The 26518-nt window shown below is 44.3% G+C and overlaps 1 long non-coding RNA gene across 1 annotated transcript; it reads right to left on the bottom strand.

The window, feature by feature from the left end:
* Positions 1 to 9056: 9056 nt before the first annotated feature.
* Positions 9057 to 26144, bottom strand: LOC138924159 (uncharacterized). The gene is made up of 2 exons (XR_011438901.1): positions 26020 to 26144; positions 9057 to 13831 (listed from the first exon to the last, which is right to left on the bottom strand). It is a non-coding gene; the product is annotated as an uncharacterized lncRNA (long non-coding RNA).
* Positions 26145 to 26518: the final 374 nt, after the last annotated feature.

The following is a 26518-nucleotide window of genomic DNA, read 5'->3' as shown; positions in this document are numbered from 1 at the left end:
TTTGGGGGTGTTGATTTTTGGGTCTTTGTGACATCCAAGTGGATATGAAGTAGACGGTTGAATATGACAATCCGGAGCTCAAAGAAGTTGGGGTTGGGCGGTATCTATCGATCATATACATGGTACTTGAAGCCGTGGGATATCCTAGGGAGATGCTGTATAGTGAGAAAAGAGGGTGGGAGGTAGGATAATCCTTGAGGAACTCTGCTGTTTAGTGAAAGAATATAAAAAGGACAGGCATGTAAAGGAGATTGAGAAAGAAACTGAAGAACTAGGAAGTGTACTGGGAAGGGTAAGAGAATCTGGTGTCTAAGAAGGCTAAAGGAAGAGAATGTTTTAAGAAGGTCCATTATATTGAATTGGTCCATTATGTTGAATCCTGCTGAGAAATGAAATGAAATAAGAAAGGAAAAAATGTTCCTTTTATTTAGAAATGTGGATATTACTGGTGAACTTAGAGATAATTTTCAGCAGAGTGGGGGCCCAACAGCCACTTTTCAGTGAAAAAAGAGTGAGGAGAGGTGAAAACATGGAGGCAGTAAGAACAGACAAGAAGCTCAGTTACAAAGAGGAAGACTGAGCAAGTGGTCATTGGTAATGTCTGCCTGGGAAGGTAGTGATGTGTGGTCCAAATCACTGGTGGAAGATCAGGTTTAGAAGGAAGGTCACTCTCTCCTTTTCACCAGAAAAGGAGGAGTACCAGTGTAAGCCTATTTGTGAGTTGAGTAGAGGGAAATTGAAACAATTCCTTTCTTCTGATACTTTTGACTTTCTTTTAACAAGAGAACATTGGCCCTTTCTCACTCACTATTTCTTTAGATCAAGAGGAACATTTGGCTAAAATCAAGTTAAAACACTTTCAGAGAATACTAAAGGAACTCAACCATCCAATTGTTGGAGGAAAATGAGAGTTGGGCCTCAAGAAATGATAACTCTACTTGGAGAAGGGAAATGGTAGGTAGCAGTATTTTAATATGTAAATAGTTTTATGAAAAACGAAAATTAATTTGTTCTTAATTACGGTAAGGCTGGGACCTAGACCAATGGAAGGTACGGGAAGGCTTGTTTCCACTTGGAGATAAGACAAATTGGCTTTTCTAATTGTTCTTGTTGCCCAAAGATGAAATAATAAGATTGAAGATGTGGTGAATTCCTCAGATACTAGAAGTGGTTGTTCAAGGAGACTTTTAGTTGTTGGGGCTGATGCAAAGAGGGAAGTTCAAGCATGAGATGGGAGGCTGGATGTTGGGAGTTTCTATTTCTTTGACTGTTTTTCTCCCCTTTACAAGGTGAACACCGTTTGTACTCCCCTCTTCAGCATGAAGTGCATTCTCCCTGAGAAGATAGAAGGATGGAAGATTGGCGACAAAGAGAACAGAGGAAGAGAGAATTACCAGGCTAGTTTCCCTGTGAGTTATGTCATTTGTCCACTTTTGGCACAGGCTATACTCCTACGTCCTTCCTTGATTTTTTTTTTTTTTTTTTTTTTGCATTTGTGTGTGTGTATGTTTTGTTTGGCTTGATTTTCATCAGAACTTTGAACACCCTTCTGTTGTCCTCAGAAATTCTTCACCTAGCTTACTCCCAATGTGTTCTTACTAAGTATATACTCGTGTTCATCAAGCGGCCTTCTTGACTCTTCTCTTCTGGTTCCAAACTTTCGTATTCATTCTGGGAAAGTAGTTCCTCTTCTGCTTCCATTTTATACCTATTATCCTACAACCTGAGCTCTTCAGAGAGCATCTTTGTGCAGGCACATGGGTTTTTCTCATTTCCTGCTTAAAATCCAGGAATAACGGCCATTTGTATAGCACTTTGTAGACTTTATAGTATCCATTCATAGGTATCACTACTTTTGAATATCACAAACTCTTTGAGATACAAGTTATGTGCCATCGGTTCCAGCAGCATCCTCACTACCATAATCGCCATCATAATCATCACCACCACCTCTATATTACAGAGAGAGGTCTAGAGAAGACTAGGGAAGCACCGTGAGTCATTCCATTGAGCAGCTACCAAGCAGAGACTAGAACAGAGATCTGCATGCCCCGAAAGTCTAGGCTTTTCCCATGCGTGAAGCTGTTGCCCCAGAGCTTGTTTCCCCAGCTATTGTGAACCTGGAGTTGTCATGGTCACTTTTTCCAAAACTGCCTGTTATTTCCGCCTCAACAAGAAGCTCTTCCTCTTTGGTTGGAACTACATGAAATTACAGTTCTCTTAGTTACTTCCTTAATTGTAAAGAATGTTTATTGAATTATTGAGTTAACTTTCTGAGACCCTCCTTTACCAAATTCTCTTGAATACTAATGCTTCTTAGGTAGTCTGACCCACCTCTTCTGAGTCAAATTAGTCTGCCCCTTTTGAGCTGTGTCTAAATTGTCCCTCTCAGAGGTATATAAACAAATGCCAACCTTGACAGTGTGTTTAATCTTTCAGTTTATTGGCCATTCAATCAAAAACTATTTACTGAGTGCCTGACATGTGCCAAGCACTGTCCAGGCTCTTAGGGTAGAATGGTGAAAAATGAAGGAAATACATAAACCATGTAGAGAGACATTAATCAAATAATTGCAAAAATAAATTTAAGTGGCGGATTTGTTTGTCCTTTTTGGTCCTTTATTAGCTCTTTCATTTTTTCCTTTCTTAGGTCTTTTTCAGTTAATATGACAAACCTACCCTAGAAACTTATGTTTTGAACATACTACAACTTTTTCACAATGTACCTTGCTCTTTTAGAAAACACCTTAGCCATTTCACAAGCATATGGAACTTTAGAGTTAGAGGGAAACTTTGAAATTAGTCAGTCTGGCACCTCTCAGACCTGAATGTGCATTAGAATCAACTGGGAATCTTATTCAAATGCAGCTTCTGACTCAGTAGGTCTTGGGTGAGGCCTGAAATTCTGCATTTTTAGTAAGCTCCCAAGTGATGCTGATGCTGCTAGAACATTGACAACACTTTCAATAGCAAAGATCTAGTCCTCTGGTTTATAACTAGAAGTATCCATCAGAATACCTTGCTTTTGCAAAATACAGAATCTGAATCAGACTTTAGCAGGGGCTGGGACATGTGGAATTTGAAAAGGCAGTCTCAGACTTCCACTTCCAGTTAATATGAAATCATAGAAACTGGGTTTACCATCCTTCCTGAAAGACCAAAAGAAAAAAAACCTGATGTAATACAATACAATGGTTTTCAAGATACCAGACACTATTCCACAAAGGAGAGTGATCTATGAGAAACAGGAAACAAGTGAGGGGAGCCCAACAATCTTCCTTGAGAGACTTCCAAGGCATGGCATAGAGAGCAGTCACCCCACCAAGCAGAGCCCAGCAGACTCCCTGAGTTGAAGAGACGGAGCTGAAAGTCAGGGGAGAACAAGGTGCTAGTGTTCTCAGGATGGAGTACCAGAAAGGAGGGAATTGCCCAGAGAGAATTCTGGAAGTCTGCAGAAAGCTCCCTCAAGTATACAGGAGTACACCAATAAGCACATACCTCTAAGAAAATTACCCATGGCAAGGGTAGAAATTACTAAGAACAGATTAGTGATAACACAGCCCTGTATCTACACAGAGCTGGAAAGAGTGCCTGTACCTACCAGCCAAACTGGAAAATTTCATGATTCATGGGGCACTAGTTAGAGTACTCAGGAAGGACTGCCTCAGGTAAGGAATAATCAGTCTCAACTGTGCCCTGCTATAAATCTTCTAATTTATAGCATCTAATAAATCTTCTCATCTAATAAAGCTTCAGAGCAAGACCAAAAGGATCAAACTGTTTCCAAGTAACTTCTCTGTATCATAGAAGAAAACCCAAGTATATTTATAGGAATACAATAGCTAGCACCAAACAAGGTAAAATTCAAAACGTATGGGATCTAACGAAAATTTACCAGACACAGAAATAAGGAAGAGAATACAACCCATAATGAGGAGAAATATCAATCAAACAAAACTGACTCTGCCCTGACAGGAATGTTAGAACTGGGAGATAAGAATATGGTTGAACTGTAGACCAATGTCCAATGCATTAAGTAGAGACAAGAAAGATATAGAAATACAGTAAGTAAGATTCGTAGCAGTCAGACATTACAGAAGAAAAGATTAGTGAACTTAAGATGTCGTGATGGAAAATATTAAAAACGAAACACAAAGAGAGGAGAATAATAAAAAAGAAATGAATCAAGTATCATTGTGCTTTGGGACAACTTCAAGGAGGCAAATAGTGTGTAATTGGAATCTCTGAGGAAGGGGAAGGGGTTCATTAAAATGTTTTTAAAAATAAATGCTGGAAATTTTCCAAATTTGATGAAAATCGTAAACCCACAAATTTGAGCAGCTCAATGAAGCCCAAGAACAACAAACTTGAAGAAAAATACATCAAAGCACATCATAATCAAACAGCTTAAAGCCTGTGTTAAAAAAATCTTAAAAGCAGCCAAGGCGGGGTGGAGCAGGGAATCCTGTCACATACAGAGGAATGACGAGGACAAACATGGTAACAGACTTCTTGCCAGAAATAATGGAAGCAAGAAGACAATGGAACAACATCTTTAAAGGACTGAAAGAAAAAAATTGTTAATGAAGAATTCTATACCAAGTGAAATGCCTTTCAAAAATGAAGGAGCAAGAAAGGCTTTTTCAGACACACAAAAGCTGAAAGAATAGAGTCACAACTTGGAACATGTCAAAGGCAGTCTTCCAGCTGGAAACTTGGACCTACACCAAGAAATGAAGGGCACCAGAATTGGTAACTATACCATTGAATATGTACTTTTTTCCTATTTTAATAAAATCCCTTTCAGCAAAAATAAAAACAATGCAGCATGGAGTTTTTAAGATATGTACAAGTAAATGAATGAGAACTATAGTCCAAATATCTACAGTGAAGAAATGGAAGCATGCTATGGTAAGGCTTTTTATTAGAGGTGTGTATAAAAAAGAACATATCAATTACTCCAAAACTAATGTCATCATTTTTGGCAACAAAGCTTTAACAGTTATTCAGTTTAAAGCTAACAATTTATTTCAACTTCTTCATTTTTCCAGAAGTACATTTTGTTACCAATGTATTTTGGAGAATGTATGAGAATGCTACATTGCTCAAAGTTTTATATCTAATGGATAATAATAACAGTAGTAACTAAATTTATTGAAGCTTTACTAACATAACCCATCCAAACCCTACCAGAACCCAGCGGGGCAGGTGCCTTTATGAGCCTGATGTGGTGGATGAGAAAACTAGGAGACAAGCTGATCAGCTATAGAGCCTGGATGCAAAGCCAGGAGTTCAAGCCTGGAGTCCGCAAGCTTCACAACTACACGTACTGCCCTCTCTTCTTGTTTGTTTTTTTATGTTCTGGGAATTTCTGCTTGTTAAAAGCTTATAAGTGAAGATTCTTCTGGCCTCACTTCGTGCATCTAACAGTGGAGACCTTGATTGTTTTCCTCAAAATATTGTTTGGGGTCTGTTCTAAAAAACAACTTAGTTTATTCTTTTAACATGTATATATATATATATTAAATCTATATCTAGTTATATAGAGAGGTATTGGGAAATAGAGATTTAAAAAGACCGTCTGTGACTTCACTGACAGCACAGTGAACGGGGGGAGGAGGCAGGTAAGAGAATTTTCCATTACCAGGCAGTGGGGAAAGTACGGTGCTGGCAGAAAACAGACACTATTATGAAATCAGAGAGAAGCTTTGCTCCGTCTCCTTAAGGAGCTGGAAGAGATGTGGCAAGTATTCTGGGAAAAGCTGATTAGGATTCTGCAGTTGCTTCACGGTTTAGTATGTCTGCTAAGATTTGATTTAACTCATGTACGTCTGTGCTTGGCAAGCACGTGCACGACGTGGGGGCACACACTGCCTGACACAAGGGCTTGACAAATAGAAAGCACACAAATATTTGATAAATCAACAAAAATTGGCACACGCACATACACATTGGACCCACCAGAAACTGTCTTTAACTTTTAATTGTGTGCCTGTAGTTCTCTCCACACACTTAGAACACCTGCAGCTGTCCTGGCTGGGACCTGAGGGGTGAGGTTTGTCCTTAATCTGGTTTACAAACTTCTTACCAACACACCTGCCTTTGGGGCTGTAATAGTTTCCGAGGGTGGCTGCAACAAATGACCACAAACTCGGTGACTTACAGCGACAGAAATTGATTCTTTCACAGTCTGGACTCCAGAATTCTAAAATCCAGGAGTCGGCAGAGCCGAGCCCTCTCTGCAGGCTCTAAGAAGGCATCCTCCTTGCCTCTGCCGGCTTCTGGTTGCTCCGCGGCTTCTGGCTGCATCACTCCGATCTCTGCCTCCATCTTCTCGTGGCCTTCTCTTCTGTGTATCTGTGTCCTCTCCTCTTCCGTCTCTTACAAGGACCCCCGTCATTGGATTTAGGGCCCACCCTGATAATCCAGGATGATGTCATCTTGAGATCCTTAATTATATCTGCAAAAACCCTTTCTCCAAATAAGGTCACGTTCACAGATGCTGGGGGCTAGGAGGTGGACGTATCTTTTGGGGCCACAGTTCACTTCACCACAGAAGCATTTCCAACAGGATCAGGACTAGGGTGAGGAGAGTGAGGCCCTTGACTCAGGTGCAAAATTTAAGGTGGGTGGGGCAAAAAAACCTCAGTAATATAAACAAACAATAAACAGTAACAAAAATAAATGACATTTTAATAAAATATTTCCCCAAATCAAAATTAATGGAAAAAGTCTATGATTAGAAAATATTAAAATTTTAAATAAAGACACGATCAGTTTTATTGAATTTTTTTCCTTTTGGGTCTCCAACACGGCTTAAAAGGCTACTAATTTCCAGCATAGCCCAAGCCTCTGATCCATGGTGAGGATGAGCTGGGCCAAGTCCACCGTTTCCCCGTCACAGCTTAGATCACCCTTCCCAGAAACGTTGCTCCAGGGAGCTTTACTCAGGAGACCAGGCCACTACGCGCTGGGCTTCTCAGCTCCAAAGCAGGCTTATTTGTCTTAGGAATTGTGCAAACACCTCCTGAGAAGCTAATTAAAAAGAAAACCCAGCTGCCAAATCCAGCACGCCTGCAAACGAGCCTCCTGCGGGTGCCAGAAAGTGTTATGAACACACACCCGCCTCTCACCGAGGCTGCAGGAGCCGACCCGGAGGACAAACTCGGACAGGCGCTCAAGGTGGAGTTGCTGAGCCCCGTGGCCTAGCACAGCGAGGGGCGAATGGGAGGCACTCAGTAGGTGTAGAAATAAATACTGATGCTCCGGGGCGTGGAGTTCAGGAACAGGAATACTACGCATTCCCTGCTTCCTAGCACCACTAAGAAAGAAGAAATGCTACTTACATTTGATTTGTATGCTATCACCTAAAGCTAAATTAATACAATGAATTGATCATTCAACGCTACATAATCGGTGTGAAACAATACTGCTTAACGCTAAATAATTAGTATGAAGTGATAACCCCTTGGAAAGCGTAATAAAAAATATGATCGCATGTACAAAAGCATAGCAACAATACTTTAAAATAGATGGGAACAAACTTAAGAGTAAATAGGCAGGAACTCTAAGAAAACACTGGGAGACTTCACTTCAGGGCGTAAAGGAAGATTTTGCTAAGTGGGAACACACACTACATCCCGGGTGGAAAGACCCAGTATTATAATAACGTCAATTCACCTCAAATTCCCACGTGAACTTAATGTGATTTCAAAAAAGAATCAATGGTAGATTTGAGGGGGAACTTAACAAACTGATTTTAAAATTCATCTGAAAGATCAAGGCAGCAAGAAGAGCTGAAGAACTTTTGAAAGAAAAAGTTATGGACAACATGAACTTCCACATAATTAAAATTAATGTAAAAGTATAATAATTAAAAGAAGATACAGTGATACAGGATAAGACAATGGACATACGGAACAGAACAGAAAGCTTAGAAACTGGACTTCTGTATATGTCTGTAATATGTGATTAGACTTGAAATTAAATCATTTTTGAAAAGAATGCTTCATTAATGTTGTTCAAGCCTGGAACAATTTATTAATTATTAGAGAAAAATAGATTCCCATTTCATATTATATATGAATTAAATTTAAAGTGATTATAGAAATAAAGGTAGAAGTGAATTATAAGAAATTACAGGGGATTATCTTATCTCAAGGTAGAGATAGATTTTCTAAGTGTAAGAATGAGGAAAGAAATATAAAAGAAAAAGATTTTTATAAGAGAAAAGATTGATCAATTTTTTTCCCATAAAATTTAAAATACGTATGTTAAAATGCACCAAAAATAAAAGTAAACAGTAAATGTAGAAAATATACACCACATATATGAAAGGTAAAGGATATATTACCTTCTATAATAGGCTTCCAAAAGATCAAGAAGGGTTGATTTTGATTCTCAAAATCAATAAAGGGTTCTCAAAAATCAAGAAGGAAAAGAAAAGATGAATACTCATAAAATGAGTGAAGTTCATAAATAGAGAGTTCATTTTAAAAAGAAATAAAAATGGCCAATTATTATGTGAAAAATATTAGCCTTACAAGTAACAAAAGAAATATAAGTTAAAATAGCAATGAGAGGGGCTGGCCCCGTGGCCGAGTGGTTAAGTTCGCGCGCTCCGCTGCAGGCGGCCCAGTGTTTCGTTGGTTCGAATCCTGGACGCGGACATGGCACTGCTCATCAAACCACGCTGAGGCAGCGTCCCACATGCCACAACTAGAAGGACCTACAACGAAGAATATACAACTATGTACCGGGGGGCTTTGGGGAGAAAAAGGAAAAAATAAAATCTTTAAAAAAAAAATAGCAATGAGATAACCATTTCTGAAATTGACAAAATTTTTTTAAAGGTGCATACCCAATACTGAGATGCCAGTAAAATTAGTGCTCACATCTCACTTACTCACCCTGGCAGAAGCATCAGTCAACACGAATCTTCTGAAAGAGATCTGGGTACCGTATATCAAAAGCCTAAAAATCATTTTAGTCTTTTAATTTAGGAATTCTATTTTTAAATGGAATTGACTAAGGAAATGATTAAGTCTACACACAGGTTTATAGATAAGATATTCACTGCAACATTATTTATGTTGGCAAAAAAGCTTAAAACAGTCTCAGCGTTCAACAACATTAAAGCAACTAAATGATGGGATTTTATAATGTCATTAAAATAAGATTTTTGAGTAATATTTAACTATATATTCTAATACATTAAGGTTTAAACTTATTATCAACTGTATAATAAATACATAAAACAAATAAGCACATAAACACAGATCCATACTACAGGGAAAAGAATACTTAAGACCAATACATCATATTAGGTTTTTCTGAGGGATAAGCTGGTTTTTTTCCTCTAAAGATTGGCCCTGAGCTAACATTTGCTACCAACCTGCCTTTTCCTCTTCTTCTCCCTAAAGCCCTCCAGTACATGGTTGTATATTCCAGTTGTAGGGCCTTCTGGTTGTGCTGTGTGGGATGCCAGCTCAGCATGGCCTGGCCAGCAGTGCCATGTCCGTGCCCAGGATCTGAACTTGGGAAACCCTGGGCTGCCGAAGTGGAACGTGTGAATTTAATCACTTAGCCACAGGGCCAGTCCCAGGGATGAGTTTTTGATCGGCTTCTGTTTTATGCTTCTCCATATTATTCAGAGTTTCTACAATTAGAATGCATTATTTTATAATTAGAAAAAAGAAGAAAAAAAGAAAAAATCTGTTTAAAGGTCTTGAGCACCAGCTAAGGGATGTCAACACTTGAAAGAGCATTAGCAAGAACCAGATCCAATTCCCTCATTTTTCAGATAAAGAAATCAAGGACCCAGAAAGCTAGATGATTGGAAACGCAAGCGCAGTAGATGTGTCTCTCCCAACCACAGACTATTTCAGAGGACCCCTTTGCAGTCAGACGAAGGGAGAAGCCACCAGCCCATGGTACTCATGGGGGCAGGGGGCTAATGGCAGTTTTCCCACTCATTTCAAGCTCTGGCGTTCCTGCTTGATACCTTAAGACCAGAAAGTGGAGCATATGATCAAGACTTCAGTCTTGCTGCCCAAGAGAGCACCCCTTACCTGCCAGACTCTGAGTTCCTTTGCCCAGAACCTGGAAGGCTCCATACATACTTGAGAGGTGATGGGACTATGGAAATCAGGAGTTCTACTCACCTCACATCCAGACACAGTATGGTTCTCCACTCCTGCCCTAATGCTCAGGTCCCTTTCATCCAAAAGTGTGTGTTGTGGGTGGAGGTGATGGTGTAATTGCCACAGACTACGATGTAAATGGCAGAGTCATGCCATGTGGTGGCCCTGGTCTTGAAAGACATTGAAGAGTTTGCCATTTAGAGAGGGCAGAAGTGGCCAGGCTTGCCAAACAGAGAGCAGTGTGTGGGAAGGCCGAGGGCTTTGACGTGTCATGAAGAGAAGTTCAACTGCATGGGGCACCTGGGGGTGTGAGGGGATAACTGGATGTGGCTGGATTGTGAAAGGCCTTGAAGACCGCGTGAAGGAGGACTGTGGGAAGTCAAAAGCAGGGGTGAGCAAGGGAAGAGAGCAAGAAATGGGCAAAGCCAGGACCAGGCCCTGACAGAGGATGAGCAATCACCCACCAAGATGGGGTGAACTGGTCCAGCAGAGAATTAGAAGCACATCCTTGAGGAGATCACAGCCAGATTCATCAGATGCCCTCAGCCCCGGGCCCTGGCCAGCCCAGACATCCCCAGTCAGAGCAACTGGATTGCCAGGGCTGTACTTCCTGCCCTAGCTGTACGTTTTCCCCTGGTGTGGCTGAGAGTGGATAGCGAACAGGAGACCTACGGTTTCCAAAGAAAAGGGTGCAGCTGAGGCTAAACCAAGAAAGGAAGTGGCAGCACTTTGCTGAGAAGAGCTGGTCCGCAGCTGCTTGACTCAGAGCTGCCAGCTCAGTTCACAGCCGACAGACAGCCCTGGGTGGAGGATGAGCTTGGGCGACGAAAGCCTGTGTCCACGTCCCAGCTCCACCACCTCCTAGGGATGGGCAAGCTGCTTAACCTCTGGAGGCCTCCGTTTTCTCATGTGTAAGATGAGGACAGTGGTAGTCCCTACCTCGTAGGGCTACAAGAAGAGAAAATGACATATTGCAGAGAGCACAAATAAGAGTGAATTATCATTGTTAACTTTTCCTTCTCTTTTCATCTTCATGGGACTCAGACCCACTATGTGCATTTATATTAGAAGCGGAGAGGAAAGGGGTATTGAGTCTCCTACCGAGTCTCTGCCTGAGGCTTCCCGCTAATGACCCTCTTAATCTCCCCGGCCCCACAAGGAGTGCAGTTAAGATCTCTCACTGGCAGGGAAGCTGTAACTCAGAGAAGCTGAGTCTCTCGTGTAAGATCCTCAGCTAACTGGAGGCAGAAAAAGAATTCTGTTCATCCCCCAAATTCCTGCCCATTTCATCAGTCAGGCCACCCCCAGCTGTGCTGCCCTCCCCAGTCCAAATTGCCACAAGCTTGGTGCCACCCGCCCCTGCACACCTGCTGCCGTGGGAACAGGGCTGCTTGCCCCTCAGTCACACAGACCTGGCACATGGCTCTTGTTCTATGGCCAAACTGACCCAGGCCAGCACAGAGCCAGGTGTGCCATCTGCGGGCTGAGGACTGCCGCGGGTCACAGGCACCCTTTTGACAAGGAGACAGAGTCCACTGCCTATCAGAAAACCGGAATTTGGAGGAAAACATTGGTCAGAAAAATCTGTGTGTGCTTCTAGCCCACATGGAGTTTCTGGGGCTGAGGGAAGCCTGTCAGGGTACGAGGAACCCCGAGAGAGGGAGGCTGGAAAGGATTTTAACGAGGCAGGATCGCATGGGGGGCAGGAGAGTTGGGGCGGCGTTCCCATACGACACATCCTACCCGCTCTCTAACAGGGCTTAGCCGTCTCCTGTACAAAGTGGGAAACTGAGGCTCAGGCACCCTGGGGAGAGGCTGCTTCATGCGACAGAAAGAGCTGGGCTTGCAGTTCTCTGAGATCTTTGTTCCAATTCTAGCTTCCTTACTCATTTTGCCTTGCGATCCAGGGCCGGGAGCCTATCCCCTAACCGCTGTGGTCACACGACTATACACTCACACGCACTGAGTGCTGGCCAAGGGCCGGGCCTGTCCTGAGCTCTGCGCATCTGCTCTCCACCGCATCCTCAGAACAGCCTTAGGGGATCGGGACCACCGTGTTCTCCCTGTCAGGGATGAGACAAGGCATTGTGCAGGTGCAAACCCCTTCTGTAGAGCTCAGGGTACTCAGTGTATGTCCTGAGGCCACCTTGGGCAGGCCCTTCCCTTTACAGAGCAGGGACACTGACAATCAAAGGGCCAAAGTCAGAAAGAATGTTTTTCTTTTGAAAACCACGACGCTGGAGGATGCCGTGCAGGGGAGGTTCCCAGAGAGAAGTTCACGATGGGTCTGGAGGGCCGGGGCCGCCTGGCTGGAGCCCTGTCTGCTACACTCCGTCTCCAGACTCCCTCCATTCAGGGGAGCATAGCTCCCCTCCCCCGGTTGGGCTCTGCTTTCCGGAACCTCGGGCTTTGCTCTCCAAGAGCCTCAGAGGTGTTGAGACTGTAGAATTCAGGGAAGTCTGTGCTGGGTTGGAGCCTGTGCAGTCCTTCCTCTGTGAGTTTCCAGCTTTGTGTGGGCTCTGCGTCAACAATTTTTGTCTGAGAAACTCTAAAGCTGGTCAAGGGCCAAAGTTCTCTTTACCCTGCCCAGGTTATTGGCGAGAAAACTCCAAGGTTGCACTTTTATAAACGAAAGAGAAATCACCCCGGCCTGATTGAGAGGAAAGGGCCGACGTGTCCGAGGGCTGGCGTGTCCAGGAGCTTTGCATTGGTCATCTCACTTGGCTCTCACCCTGTAGGTGGGGGTGGTATCCACATTTTAGACAAGGGAGACCCGAGATGGGCAAGGTCACCCAGCGAATAGTAAAACTGAGAGATTTTTCTCATTTCAAAGTCAATGATCTTTTCGCTGCCTGTGACGCCTTGCCAATTCTCCAGCTAACAAATATCCTGCAGTGGTCTAAAAGCATAAACTGACTGGTCAGGTTTAAATCCTGGCTCAATAATGATTAGCTGTGTGACCTTGGGAGAGTTGTTTAATCTCTCTGAATCTCAGTTTCCTCATTTGTAAAATGATGCGGATAACACTAATACTTGCTTCATAGGGCTCTTGTGAGTTTAAAATGGGTGTACATGGGAGAATGTTTAGAACCATGCACCATGACATATGATCAGCTCTTTTAATCATATAACTTGATTGAAGAAATGCACTGTGGTTTTACCAGGTGTGTAGCGTGCCGTGAGGGAAGGAAGAATTCGTATACGACAAGCCAGTTTCTGTGCGAGGTGGTGCTTCAGATTCACTATCCCTTTACATTTCCACAGCAATTCCACGAGTGAGGGATTTGACAGACAAGGAAATTGAGGACTAGAGAAGTTAGACCACATGCCCAATGTTGCACAGCTACAGAATATTAGAGCTGGAACTCAAACCCCAGCCTGACCCCAGCACTTCCACTGCCTCCTTTATCACTCTGTCCGCTGGCTTCAGGTGGAGACGGGGCAGCCCAGCAGGAGAGCGGCGTGCGCGTGCGTGTGACTGGGGGAGCGCCATCTGACTGGTGGTGCCTCATTTCACAAGTGCATTATTTCCTGACAGTCCTCTGTACCTTTATTATGGTTGATGCTTCAAATGCTCAAGCACAAAGGAAGGTGGCAAGTCAGGAGTCTCCTGTCACAGTTGGAAATTTGAAGACATTGGTCTGTATTTATTTGTTTATTGTCTGCCTTCTATGTGCCAGATACTGGGCCTATGAAAGTAAATAGAAAAGTGATAGAATTGATTAGAGAAAGACACAATGGGGGGGGGGGGCTTTGGGGAGAAGAAGGAAAAATAGAATCTTAAAAACAAAAGAAAGACACAATGAATCATAGTCACAAACCATGATAAGTTCCACGAAACAAAGTTCCATAGTGTTAGAAGGGATAGATGGGGGTCTGATCTGATCTATCTGGGGCTCAAAAGACAGCATGCAGAGGTCTAAAGAAGAGAAGTTAATCAGGTAAAGAAGGAGAGGATAAATATTACAGAGAGAAAGAGCAGCATGTGCAAAGGCCCTGAGGAAGAAGGGAGCAGAGATGATTTGAGGAACTGAAAGAGTTCCACTGTGTCTAGAGGACAGAAAAAGAAGGAGAAAGAGCTTCAAGATGAGGTTGGAAAGACAGGAGGGGGCCAGAGAATGCAGAACATCGGTGAGCACATAGAATTGGTCTTTGTTCCAAGAGAATGGAAGGGGATTTCATTGAAAAGAATTAATATTTTTGAGAGATGCTGTAAAAGTTCAAGTAATCTGTATAGGATATGGGTAATACAACAGTACCATCATACTGTAAAGAGATGACAAATAGCCTTCAACTTGCCTGCCAGCTCTGAAAGGTGATTAGTGGCCATGGGGATAATGCTGAGGACTCCTCAGGTGTATGTGGATCCGGCGGGCATAGGTGTTGTTATCCATGCGCGATGCTGCCCTGGGAGGGGCTGGGCGTGGCTGCTCTGATGCGAAGCACAGTGGCCCGGGCATCAGACTGACCGGGTCTGAATCCCAGCTCTGCCCCTTGCTGTCTTTCAGAACTCAGGTAGTTCCCCTAATAACGCAGAATTGCAGCTTCCCAAACTGGAAAACAGATGTAACACTACCCCCTTCACGGGGTTTGTGAGGGTTACAGGAGTCAAAATTTTAAACAATCCAGCACAATCTAGGACTCCATAGTAATAAACTTCCTTAGTATGTAAAGGGAACTTGGGACAATAATCGTGGAATAATAAAAGTTGGAATTACCTGAGAATGAGCAGGAAGGAAGATATAGAAAGGCCAATTTACCTCCCCTTTTCACAGCAGAGTTTTGACCTGTTTTCCATGTACTGTGAAAACCCAGTGCAGGGAAGTGACAGTCAATGTGTGGGCTCTGAGAAATCCGGCTTCCGGCACATGCAGCCATGTTTGGGAGAATTACAAGTTGGTTTCAGGTATGAATGCTGTGTGGAAACACAGCCTTTATGGAAACAACCAACTGGGCAGGTTTGTGCTCTGCATTCATTTACCAAGTTTGATAAGTGAGTGATCAGCCTGTTCACCTCAGTGGTGTAAGAGGATGGAAGCTGAGGCACCAAGATAGACTAGATACTAATATCTGCAGCGAATTTTGAGGCTATCCTCCTGGGAGTCCTGCCAAAAAGGAGTAGTCGGGAACTCATTGGATGACCTGAACACACTGAGAGGGTCAGAGAGTTGAGATGCTGAAGGTTAAGACAGGATTTGTGGAGAGGATTTCTTCAGAGAGCTGCCAGGAAGCTGCCAGTGCCTGCTACCCTCAGGGTGTTAGAATATGTTATGATTTTTCTGGAACATGCCAGGCACAGAATTGAGAGTCACCAAATGTTTATTGAATGAATAACTAACACGTGGATATAACTGAAATAGGTGAGGAATAGAAAAGGAGTATAAAGATTCTTTAATTAACCTTGAGCCTCCAAGTACACATCAGTTATAACCCACAGGGTTGGGAAAGCTTGCGGGTATGATGAGGGAGCCATTTTGATGATCTTTGACAAGTATGGAGCAAGGTTCTAGAAGACTGGAAATAGGCAAAGTTTCTCATTTTCAAAAGCTAAATTTCAAAATCAGTAAACCTGTGCCATTAATTTTGGCAAAATCTTAGAGCATCTGTCTAAACAAGCAGACATGAAAACAGTCATACGTAGGAGCTGGACCTTGTCTGATAGGGTTACTACAGCAGCCTGATCAGAAACATGCTAAAAATTATGTATTCTGATTTTAGAGGGAGATTTGACAACTGGGTTAATTGCAGAAATGTGGGTGCAACGATAAGACAGAGTCATAGCTGATAACCGTCTTACTCACATCCCTTCATGCTTATGAGTCTGGATGAGTACCCCTAGGTTCATGGTGTGGGACTGTGGCCCTCGGTCCAGGCCAATTGTTAGGATAGACAGGGGAACTTTTAAAACACATCAATCTCTGATCCTACCCTCAGAGATTCAGATTTCATTTGTCTGGTAAGGACGTCGGCCATTTGACTACTTGAAAAACCCTCTAGTGTTCTAACGTACAAAGATTCAGCACTGTTTTCTTAGTGTTCAATTCTTGGCCATAGTCTTTACCATATATATTTAAAGAACATATTGAATGAAGATGAAGAAGCCACATGTGTTACAGTTGTAGATAAGTCAAAAGTAGGAAGTGATAGAATTAAGTTTAAAATAAGCAAACAAAAACCCTCAATGAGCCAGAAAAATGAGCAGAGATGCTAACAAAATGAAATGTCTTGTTACAGAGATATTGTGCGAATTAAATGATTCATACAAAGAGCTTGGGGCAGAATCAGGCGCATAATAGTGTGCTCGGTATAGTTATCAATCCAGTCGTCTTGTCGCATGAGGTCGACACTATCTCCATGTTAGAAACACTGAGGCCCGAAGAAAGTGTGCCTTCTCAGCCTAAGGTCATGAAGCAAGTGGCGAAAGAGCTTCAAATCCAGTCCTGACTGACCCCAAGACCCAAACTCTCACTTGCCATCTTGAGTGTTAGGAAGCTTCCAAGAAATGCCCACAAAGAGGTCCTTCTGGATGCTCACAGACAATGCGGGATTTTTCTCAGTGATCCTGAGACCACCCTAAGGGGCAGACTTCCTTCCTCTCCCAGCCCCATCCCAGCACTGAAAAAGATTCAATGGAAGGCGAGCGCCCAGTCAAGAAGAGTGTTAAGTGGTAGGAGTTGAAGTTCGTTTTCATTGGCAGAGGAAACTCCTGGCCCAGAGACGTGGAGAAGGATATTGAAGGTGTTTTATAGCAAAACACAAAAGCTTTGATGAGGAGAGAGTTCGGAAGGACTTGCTAAGGTGCAGTGGCTAGCTGTGCCTCCACTTGCTAAGGAAGACCCTCTGGGTCCGGAGTGTGCCCCCCAGTGAGTCCCCAGGTGAGGTCCCACGTGTACCCATGAACAAGCTTTATGTGCTACCACGTTGCCTCTGTCCCATTTTCTCCTTCTCTTCCAGCATCCCCTTTCCATGAGATTTCTATTCCATGTGATGGAGTTGTCTCACTGACTAGTGAGCATGGGACGAAATGAGAGGACATAGCAGGCACTCAATGAATCAAAGTCTGTTGTAATAATGCATTGATAATGGAGAAAAACAGCTCTGCCGAGCCCTCCTGTTGAACTAAACAAGAGTCCCATGGGAATTAAGAGGACCAGTAGGAGCTAGCTTGGCATATTGGAAGGGAAAGACAAGCCTTTCCTATGATGATGGTGATTCAGACTTTAAATGCAGAAGGATGACCCAGTCAAGATGCAATCACAATTCCAGACGTGAGTTGCTATGTGTTACAGGGTCTCTGAAACCAACTCCTGGTGGGCGCTTGACCTGAGAACACCTACACCAGACTCCTCCAGCCTGCACCTGTCAGCTCCAGCCACCTTGGAGAATGAGGATAAAGACGGCAATCGCTCAGGCAGTGCATGCTGAGAGTCAGGACCTGAGCCAAACGCTCTGGACCTGTGACCTCACTTAGGACTCCCGGCAACCTGTGAAGCCAGGACTCTTACTACCATCCCTATTTGACAGAAGGGGACATATACATTTAAAGAAGTTAAAGAACTTGCTCAAGGAAGAGTCAGTTTTATGCCTCCAAGACACATCCTTAACTCCTTTTGACGCCCCAGGAATCTCTGGCAGATGTTCTGTACCTAGTCCTGCAGGCAGGGCCTCCTCCTCCCCTACTAAGACCCTAAAACTGTGCTCACATCTTGGCTCCCATGTCCCTAGCCAGGGTGCTTTCTGTCTCGTGGGAGTCTTTGTGAAGGATGAATTTAGCTTCCTGGCTCTGCACCTTCGCGTCTGAACCAGACAGAGGACTCCTACGACTCCGAGAATCGGGTCCCCAGGGACAGCAGGTGCAAACACCAGCTGCAGCTGTGGCTCCTTTTGCACACATTGTTCTTGGAGGGCCCACACCCACGCTATGAGGGCTAGGCATACTCTCCCCTTTGGGTCCTGAAGCGACATCTGGGGGTCATCCTGCATCGGGCAAGATGCCTACTTCTTGCAGGGAAAGGCTGGCTTCCCTCACCATTCCTAGCACAGAAATGCCTGAGGCTAGGGAGAAAGCTGCCAGCAAGAGCCGGTGCTGCCGGACTGTTCTGTCCCTCTCCGTCCCAGCTGATTTTCACAATTTCCTCTTTCTGGAACGAGGCAGCATCCCCCACCAAAGTATCTTCCTCCTGCTGGTGAGAAGATGCCGTCTCAGCAGAACCTCATGCAACATTTTGAGGAAGAAACGTTGATCAATCCGCCAGGCTTGGGGCGGGATTTTCCTTCCATCTTCTCTGGAGGCCCTCTCTCATCGAGCTGCACTACGTGCACCTCAAGCTCCAAAATCCCGCGTCAGCTGCGCCAGATGAGGTCTGTCACCCAGTTGAATCCCTCTGTCCTTCCAGAAAATATTTGCCTTAATCCTACATTATTTTAAGATCCTTACGGGAGAATTCTCTAGAGTCTATATTAAAAATTTCACAGGAAGATAACCTTGATCTTCCTCTGTAATACAGGCCAATTCCTTATAATCTAACCCAAATATGGCAAGCCAAAAAATTTGAGCTCAGAGAGAGTGAAGCTGAAATCACCCAAACTGCCATTGGTCAAGTGCCCTGGACGCAGACTCTGAGAGGGAGCTCTGTACTCAGATGTTTCTTGGAGTGCGTGGGCTGCAAAACATCTGTAACGGAGTGAGGGTAATGGGACGGGCAGAAGGAGAAGTTGAATTACAAGGAAACAGAGGAGTCAGCTGATCCCACGAAAGAGCTCTGAACCTTGGATGACCCTCCAGAGATGTCCTAAATCAACTTCTCTGCACTTTGTCCCTCTGCATGGACCTGCCTCTGGGGAGGGGGTGTGTGTAATCTTGGATGAGGTGGTTGCCTTTGGCTAAAGCAGTCCTCCAAGAGGAGAATCAGGATGGGTCATCAGTGGCCAACACCCCAGCCCCTGGGGTATGGAATGCCTTTGTTCTGAAGCAGGGTTTGGGTGGCACAGCACAGCATCCACTACACAAGCTAACTCACATTACAGGAAACAGAGTCCCAGACATGGGAGGGGGGTGGCTGGGGGGTCACACGGACAGGTGATGGAAGAAAGACAGCACTCAGGTCTTCAAACCTCAAAGCAGTGTTTTTCTTCTCATACCAATAAATATATCATTTGCTGAGCATCTCCTATATACTAAGCTAATGTGTGAAGCATGTTTTATGGGTTCATATATGGACTAATCAGATCAAATCCCAAGAGGTGGGCATTATTACCTTTGTTTTCTAACAGAGAAAACTGAGTTCTCAAATGTATTTAGTAGCCTAGTAAAGTGTCTGGCACATCTTAAGCATCTGTGTGTCTCTAGAGCTTGTACTCATCACCTTACCTCAGTCCTATATTCACCCCATAGCTTCCTCCCTCTTGCTTCAAACTACGCTATTGCCCTGATGGTCAACAATGAAACTGAGGAACAAGTTAGCCTTCCCTGCCCGGCAAGCCCACACCCCCACGAGAAGTGCTATTTCGGTCACCATCTGCAATCCCTTCTGGCCCGTTGCAATTCCCACGCTTGCTTAATGAAACAAATTTCTACTCTATTCAACCAAAGGACGCCCAGGGACCACAGCCCTGTGGCTAAACATTGCTTCAGCTTTTCAGCAAATATTTATCGGGTGCTCATTATGTGCCGGCACCAGGCTGAGCGTGCTGCATTCATCCTCTCAGCCTGCCCTACGAGGTCAGTACTTTTATCCCTCATTTATAAATGAGGGAAACAGAGACTTAGAAAGTGCAATCACTCACTCAAGATCACACAGCTTGCATTTAAATGCAGATCTGTTTTGCTTCTATGGAGCTGTATTCATTCACTGTCTGTTATTAAATAAATATTTATCAAACGCCTGTGTACTGCCCAGCACTGTGCAGACAGGTGATGGGGACAAAGTTCCACTCAGTACATATACCCATTCCTTGCCTTCATTGCTGTTGCATTCTAGAGCAGGCCTCACAAATGCAGATGCCTACAGGGGCTCTGAGGAAAGTGGATGGATGGGGAGTATGGGGGCGCGGAGAGTCACTCCCTGGCTTCTAGGAGCAGTGGCTGCTCACCTCCAGGCAACTGTTGTGAGATGAGGAGGGCCCAGAGTTGCTAGATTTTCCATTCTTCAGAAAGAGTCAGAAATCTGTCTTTTATGTGAATATCTTGATATCCTAAAATTGAGAACTAATCCAACAGTTCTGTCATCACTTACGTAGGCTAAATAAAAGGCATGTGCCGCCAGCTTGAAACCGAGGGTACCACAAATGCCATCGCACGCTGCTTCCTAGAGAGTTGGCCCACCTGACTGCAGACCACTCTTACACTGAAAGATCAAGGGCACCCTGCGCTCTCCCCAAGGCTGGAGACTTTACCCATGTTACAGGAAGCTTCAAGGAGCGTCTCCAAGTTTTCTTGCTAAAGGAATCCTACAGCCTCTCCAGATCCTCGCTCTCATCCCTTGAAACTCCATTCTGTCCTGAGCCCGGGCCATTAGCTGACCCACTTCTGTCAGGAAATAGCTTGATTGTGGGCGTCTGCAAACAGCAAGACAAGCCTACGTGACCACGGCTCAGAGCCTCCTTCCCCCTTCTTGTTCCCGCTGCCACCAGATGGTTCTGAGATAATGCCACGTTTTTCCTGCAAGAAACAACATTCCTGAGTCATTCTGCTGATCCCCTCTGATCATCCTGGGAATGCAATTTCTCAGCCTCTCCCCTCTTGTCATCGCTTCCCCTGTCTTATCTTCAGAGCACTGGGGACCTGAGCTGGTCCCTTTCCAAGGAGAGGCAACCATTCCATGCTCAGGGGCTCACGTAGATGGCATAAACATGCAAACTCGAAGTTCCGGCTCACCCATGATGCTTACAATGTTTTGGGGGCCACCCTATCCTTCCCAAAAGTATTTGTGATACCAATCTAACTCATTCTCTTTACTGTTACATTTCATGTTCTCTAATCAAACAAGTGGAGTTCTTGCCTCTCACAAATCCCCCAGGAGACAAAAAAAGATGATCTTAGCCCACAAACCTGGCATCTAGCCAAAATTTGATCTGATTCCAGCCCTTTCCTCATCCTCAACACGACTCCAGCCACAGTTAGACAAGATCTCTTTCTAGCTCCGCTGATGACTTAAGAGGCAAGGAGTGAGGATCTAATCAATAGCTACGCCTGCTCTCAGATATAAACTAGGAGGAGGGAGCATTAGGCCTCTGCGATGAGATCATTATTAGCTGGAAGAAAAAGATGGCACTACTATTCTGCATTATTCATCTTTTTAAGTGTGAAACTGATGGCTGACATGCAAAGACCCAGAGAAAGTGAAAGATACTCTGAATACCATTGCTTGAGATGGGTCAGTCTGGGCCCTTGAAATTTTTACATTTGAGGTTTCAGTTATTTTCAAGCTTCCCTCCAACGGCCATGTTATGCCACCATTTTTTAATTTTGCTGAGGCACAAATTTGGATCACACTTTGAAAAGCAAGCCGTTTAGCAAATGAGTGAGCTTAGCTGACTGCGTGGCATCAGACTCTCTATGGAGTTTGATCTCCAGTTAATGCATGATTCCCCTTGGTCCTCACAAAGAGCCCTGTTGGGGAGATATCACTTCCCTCATTTTACAGATTAATGTATATGAGCTCATGGGCTATGGTAATATTCGTAAAGATGAGGACTTGAGAAAGTCTCAAAAAATATCTCATTTGCATGTTAAGAGTCTACTGGACTAATTTTCCCCTTCTCTACTGGAACAATCCAGCTCAAAGAAAACACATAGTGCAATGATCTGGAGAAAGTCTTCTAACTGTAGCTAAAGCATCAACTGAGGCCTTCCTAGACTGTGAGATCTAACCAGAGCTCCCGCCAGCTGCCAGTCCACCACCTAGGAAAGCCTTCCTCCCAGAGTCATTGGCCAGTTCTCTGGGCATTACACTCATGTGGGCAGCTCCCCTGAATCTAGGCACTACCTCTATTCCTTTGGGAATATCCTCAGGCCAACCCTTTCAAAGGTTTCCATAAACATCCAAAAAATGACCTAGCGTTTCGTAGACTTCACGGAAGTGTTTTGATTTTTGATTTGGGGGTGGTGGTTAAAGAGGAGACACGTGAAGAAGCACACAGAACGCCCCCATTTTATTCACCTTCCTCCTTCCTGTCCCCCTTCCCATCTCCTCATTCTCCAAGCCCTCAAGAGCTATGACTCACCCCTCTCATGTAATCTGCTCGTCCCATTCTCTAAAGTGGCACCAGCTGACTCCCAGACCTTGAGAGGCTTCGACCTGCCTCAAGTGAGGCTATCAAAGTGTTTTCCTATGAAAGCGTTCTTGTGTCTGCTGCTGAAAGAACACAAATCTCTCCCTTTGGTGATATAACCATGAGAACTGTTCTAAAATGGAACAAGCTGTCCCAAGCAACAGGGAGGTAGATTTCTCTAGGCCAAACACACGGAGAATCATTTAGGGGGACATTGGAGAAGGATGTAGATGGGTGATTATGCCAAACAACCTTTAAGATCCTTCCAACCCAAAGATCCTTTAGTGCAAGAGCTTCAAGCACTCCCAGGCTTTGACAGCAGACAGACCTGGATTTGAGTCCATGCTCCATCTCTCATGTGCTGCAGGAGTGTGGGCACAGTATTTATCCCCTCCATGACTCACTGCCCACATCTGTCAAATGCAGGTAATGATTAATAAATGACAAAATCCTTCTCAGTTAGTTAGCATAAAGCCTGCTGCACTGTAACAGCAACATGCCAGAGGGCTGCTGGTATTATCTTTATTTTATTGTTGTTGTTTTGTTGGTAGGCTGTCCAAGTCAGAGAGGCAGCAGGGTTTAATAAAAAATGCTCAATTAGGAGTCAAAAGAAATATCTTTAGCTTCACTTTTGCTACATAATATCTGAGGGACGTCAAACAGACCACTCAACTGATATGGGCCTCGGTTTCCTCACTTGAAACTGTGGGGTGATGACCATGATCCTCGCACAGTGGTCACAAGAACATTAAGGAAATCATGCTTTGAAATTTTTAACTACCTGAAAAATTGGTCTAAATGGCAGAGTTTGCCACATCTGCCTCAGAAGCCTCTCCCACATGCTCTGAGTCCTCCTCTCCCCAGTGCTTTGTGTTGCCCTCAGCTTGGGGACATCAGCATCTTCACGCTCCTGGAGAATCAATCCCAAATCGACTCCACTCTCCATCCCTCCTCCACCCCTGAGAAGCTTACTGTTCAGTGGTCCCTACTCTTTGCTGATTCCAGAACTTACTAGTGACTTTGCAAACTGCCATTCTCTGAGAACATATTTGTATTTCCAATAAGAGTCTTCTAGAGACGTTGTCTCATAAACCAACAGGAAGATGAGGATGGTGGAATTATTTTAGAGGTAGTGGATCTTATGAGAAAACAGTCTGCTTTATCTAAAAGTAGGCCAGATATGCTCTGTTTGGTGTCCCATTGGAGCTCTAGTCCACACCCCTGTTGGTCAGCTGTGAGACTCACATCCTTGGCAGGGCTTTCATTCTTACCAACTGCCTCTCCTGTGTGGCCAGAGGACAGGCACGGCCCAGAGGACCTCGAGACTTCTCTTCCAATTCTTGGAGTCAAATATCAAAAAGATTCCAAGCAAACTGACTGCAGCCCTTTCTCATTTCTTCAACAACAAATATTTACTAAACTCCTCCAGTAAACTGGGCACTATGCCAGAGTCAGGGCACACAGGATTCAGTAAGATGCAACATTGCCCTGAACTGGGTGCTAACCTCTTTCCATGAACCTACACAAAAGTGGCATTAATTCCTAATATTTGAAAGAAAAATACCAAACACTTGTCACGTGCAGTTTCTCATTTGTTCTTTGAATAACTCTTTGATCTAGTAACTGGTATGAGGCATCTGGGGCTTCCAGGGCTAGAGGGATTTGCCTAATGTCAAAGAACCTTTAAGTAGTAGAGCTGGAATTTAAGAGGGCAATACTTTAAGTGAAAGGCAGTCAAGTTGTCCTTAGTCTGTGCCATCCATCTTTGGGACTCTGGGCCTGCTTAAATCATTAGTGCAAACCAAACAGAGAAGTATTATACAATCCTCTGGCCCCAGTCCCTCTATATTAGATGTATTAGATATCCACCTCCCACCTGCCTTGCTCTCTCTGCAGTATAAGCCAGGCTAAGACAAATGCAAAGACAGGAGTGAATTTGCACGCTCCAAAGAGACAGCTTCTTGAGGGGTATGTCGCCTGCTTGAGTCATTATCTTCCTCCTCATCGGAAGGGACCTGATTTCACAGCACATTTCACAGCTGGAGTGGAAGAGCCATGCACAAACCAGAAGTCTAGTATTAGAACAGTCTTGAAGCCCCTCGGCTTTTTGGCTAGAGACAATAATTTGGTCAGAGGGCTTTTAGCTCCTCATTCAGGCCCAGAGAGCACTGTAGCTATCGGCAGTTTCCATGCCAACCACCTTCTTTTCTATAAGTAGACCTGCCCCAAGCACAGTGGAATTCTGTAATCAGTTCCTGATAAAGGTTCACAAGTGACTGGAAACACACCCCCTTCTCCGGCAGATGGCCTTCGCCTTCCCAACAGTGAGCTCACAAGGGCTGCTTCTGCACTACGGGGAAATCCACTCATCTTCATGGAAGTTAACAGAAGGAGATCAAAATAAACATACTCTATGCTGTCAAGAGTTCAACCCTTTCTAAAAATAATATCCCACTAGAATTTCTCCAGGCCAAACCAGCTTGGGTTTCAATAACTCATTACCAAAGCGGTATTTCTCTGGCTCTTCCTTCACCTGCTTTTGCAGTAATTCCAGCCCCCTCGAACTCCTCTGCTCTTTCTGGGAGTTCCCAGGAAGTGGCCCGTCTCATGTAGCGTTCTTGGTTACCAGCTTCCTCTTTTCCCCTTCAGGCTTGTAGCAGTGATGTCTCCTGTCACAACCAATGCCAAAGACTATATGATGTGACCGTGCTTCTGGAGCATGGAGACCTCTCCATTCCAGACGGGAGCTGACTCTGGCTCAGGCAGTTGTCCTTCAAGTGGACACACACTTGGAGGGCCAAGCCACCTGTCCTCTATTTGTGCTTGGGACTGTCTCTATCCTAGGACGAGTACAACTTAGCCTATCAAGTTGGGACCCCTGCTACAAGCCAAAGACAGCAAGAGACTGCAATGACTTTTTTTCTGGATGGAGCTGAATTAGCCTAATTTGACTCCAGAGGTGATGATAAGTGTGTTGGCAATGTTTGGGTCTCTTTTATTTCTGGGATAAGCAGTTAAGCTAATCCTATGCCTCATTCTCAGAGTGACTGGAGGAAGAACTGAGCTCATTTACTGCCTCCCTGGAAAAAGATGACAGAGCAGAAACTTGAGGCACAATCCCTTGATGGAACTGAGTCATGTAATTTCTCAGCCAGAAGTGGAGACACATGTCAGATAAGGGCAGTGGAACTGGTGATTTGAAATGAAGGCTCTTCCTGATGCTGCATTCGTTGGTTAGTCCCTGCCTTGCTCTGCAGAGTAGTCGATGTAGCTGTCTGAGATGTTTAGAGACTGCAAAGAAATTTAAACCAGAAGCACATCTAAATAAAAAAGACAGACCTGACGCGGGGGATAAAAATGGAGCTGGAATGAGGCTCATGCAGAAATGCGCTCCCAAGGCTCTAAGCTTCCCAGCATCAACACGTGAAAAGAAGCCCGATCAGTCACGGGATGCTAAGATTTCTTAGGACTGTACTAAATTTCTCAAGAAAAGATAGCTATTCCTGATACCAAAGAGAAACAAATTGTTCCCAAGAGGCCTTGTCAGTGAGCTTTATGAGTATTTCTAGAAAATGCAGTCAACAAAACCAAAGAAAGTGCTCACCACCAGGCAGAGGGTGATAGTCAGTACACACGCGACAGTGCAGGAGAATGCAGGATTAGAGGCCCACCCAGGAATGTTAGGCTCTTGTCCTCCTCTTCCCCATCCTGCTGCTGGCATCTCCTTTTATGTTTGTTGCTCCATCTGGCACTCCTCTTTCCACTCCTTTTTTCTCAGTGGCTCTATCCTCTATCAGTCTCTCTCTCTCCCTCCCTCAGCAAAATTGTTTCCTCTTCCTGTCTTGAAATGCAGAAAGGACATTGCCCAAGGTCAAAAGACTGAGCAGTGCAAGTTATGTGTCTTAAGACTTTGAGTTCGACCTATATTTCAGTTCAATCTGTAGCCCTAAGAATCCACTCAATATTTGGCAAGGAGTTATTGAGTTCTAACTAAGACGACCCCATCTAGTCTTAAGGCTTGAAACGCCATCTGTGCACACATGTCTCCCAAGTTTGTACGTCTGGTCCTGACCACTCCTCTGAAATCCCAGCTCATATACCAA

The sequence above is a fragment of the Equus caballus genome, chromosome 5, assembly GCF_041296265.1.
Source record: "Equus caballus isolate H_3958 breed thoroughbred chromosome 5, TB-T2T, whole genome shotgun sequence".
In the NCBI taxonomy this organism is placed as follows: domain Eukaryota; kingdom Metazoa; phylum Chordata; class Mammalia; order Perissodactyla; family Equidae; genus Equus; species Equus caballus.
This window is presented reverse-complemented; position numbering and strand designations above follow the sequence as displayed.